The sequence below is a fragment of the Montipora foliosa genome, chromosome 12 (genome assembly GCF_036669935.1).
Source record: "Montipora foliosa isolate CH-2021 chromosome 12, ASM3666993v2, whole genome shotgun sequence".
Taxonomy (NCBI): Eukaryota; Metazoa; Cnidaria; class Anthozoa; order Scleractinia; family Acroporidae; genus Montipora; species Montipora foliosa.
In genome coordinates this window covers 13,394,964-13,397,463 of record NC_090880.1, presented here as the reverse complement: position 1 = coordinate 13,397,463, position 2,500 = coordinate 13,394,964, and positions in this window count along the sequence as shown.

The following is a 2,500-nucleotide window of genomic DNA, read 5'->3' as shown; positions in this document are numbered from 1 at the left end:
TCAGAGTGGGTCTTTCATTGGTGGCTAACCTATACATATTCAATAGTCTCTGCATGTTCCTCTTGAGATGTATTGAGAATTTCAGGTGCATAACATCCTATATGCATATATGCACGTGGGTACTTGAAGTGACCACAAAATTTTGAAATTTTAGCAATTGCTTCTATTTTTAACATTTTACTTGTACGCAACCACGATTTCGTGATGAAAGCACCACTTTGATTAAATTCTAAAAACTAAAACACAAGCTACACCATGTTCTAACTTAGTTTTGCATTGTACTTTTTTTGCACTAACAATGCAAACAAAAAGGCGAGGTTGCAAAGGAGTAACGTTCCAAGAAAGTTCGTGACAAAGGAGCGACGTTCCTAGAACGTTCTTCACAATTCCAGTCATGCTAGCACAACCAAAACAATGTTTTGTTTGCGCCAAGTTTGCTCAAAATAAGGGCAAGACGCTTTGTTCTTTGCTTGTATTCACACAACTATTTTGACAAGAAATAAAGAACGCAGTATTTTTCGCTCAGTTTACTTAGGTTTCTAGATCATATGTACTTGTGCGTACTTGAAAGAATGACCACACTACGCGCTTGAATTTAGTTTAAACTTTTGGTTGTTGTTTTGTCGGTGACAGAATAAGGGAACAAAGAGTTCACAGCGAATTTATTTTCGACTTACAGTCCAACAAAACCGAGCTGCAAAGTCAAGCAAAATTCTTTGCAAAATTTGGTTCAGAATGTCATAATTTTTGAAAATACGGGACCTTTAGCTTTCTTTTTTTTTTTTCACCTAGAATATTTTTCTTTGTTTCCTAAGAGATAACCTACTCAATCGATGGGGGTTTACAGAGAGCAAAAAGAACAAAAAAACTATATTACCTGCAACTTGGTCTTGGTGTGATTCCTCAGACATTTCGTACAGCCACCTAGCATAGTTGTAAACAGTAGTGAATACTAATTAAAGCGTAATCTAAGAAAACATTTTTGCAAGATAATAAATTTAACAAAATTAACTGTAGCAGCAAGAATTAAAACAAAAGCAAGCTCCTAACCTTGACCAATTTCACACAGGATTTTATATTTTCTATGAATTTCCAGGGACATACGCAACGTCACACCTCTTATGGGATCCTGCTTGCTGTCGTGCAATGGATACTTGCAAACTTTGCTTGGTCGCCATCCATGAGCAAACTCGTCTCTGTGAAGGGGGCAAATGGTAAGGGGTTCTCCCGCCTCATCAAACAAACCAGCTCTATATAAGTAAAGTTTCCATTCCACCTCAACACCCGTGGGCGTGGTTTTGTAACAGCCTTTCAAATGATCAAAAACGTGTTTTGAACAGGTCTTTAAAGGTAAAAGTGCTATCCGGTCTTTGTACCGACCAGATACATGACACGCTTTCTTGGAATGCACTCTAAAAGAGCATTCAAAAGAAGCCATAGCGATATTGGGAGTGAAATTTGCGGCATGAAATTTGATACAAAATACAGCTGTTTGTTATCACAAGTGACACTCTGTCACGCAATTAATCGTTCCAGCTGGTGCTTCATTAACTGAAAAACAACAACGCAAAAACGTTCTGCTGGTTTCAATTGGATAGAAAAGAAATAAAATATCTAAAATTTCGTTGCGGAGAAAAAAATTGTTTTCATTGTTTGAACAAAATCCGTGACAGGATAACAACAAGTTGGTGAAGTACTAAAATGCCTGGATGCGATGCCGCCAGCTGGCCGAGTCGTTGGATAACATCTGTTCAGCAAAATTGTTATGGTGTTGGAAATGCAAATGAAATGAAGCTTGGTTGTCAAATGAGCGAAGATTTTCAACTTCCAAGGCAATGATTTCTAAATGCTACTGCAGCCTCCAACGAAAACATTCGGGTTCGGGTACGACCAGCAGGTATGATGTCTGCAACTTTCCTTCGAATTAGTTATGTCAACTAGCTAACAGCAGCTTAAATACTAAAAAGATAAGTAAGCTGGAGTTTCTAATACAATTTCCACTCAATTCTTACAGGAATTCCTTGTCGACCTCATTTGCAAATTGTCACAAACAAGCATTAGTTCGATGCATAAACAATTCTCGAACAGAGTCCTTTACAGAGTTTTTGCTTTTTCAAATGAATATAATTTCTTTGGCAAGCTTTAGATAGCTACAAATTCAACTGAAAAACGCCGCATCTCTACAAACAATGAATTTTGAGACCCTACTGTTTAGATATGACTTGACTAGGGTGAATTGAAATTTATCTCCTGGCCACAAGAAATATACCACAGAAGTTTAGACAACGTTGCTTTATTGTTAAGTGTTAGAACTATTCTATGTAGAAAGATCATTCCATTTCCCGTTGTTTCTAGATTGCAACAAGTTATCAAACATGATGTATATTTTCACCACAAATTTGAACACTTTCCATTGTCTGACAGTTTGATTGACATATCTTGTAAACAACAGACAATAGAACCAAACTGTTGCACATGGTTAATGTACTAGTGATTTTGT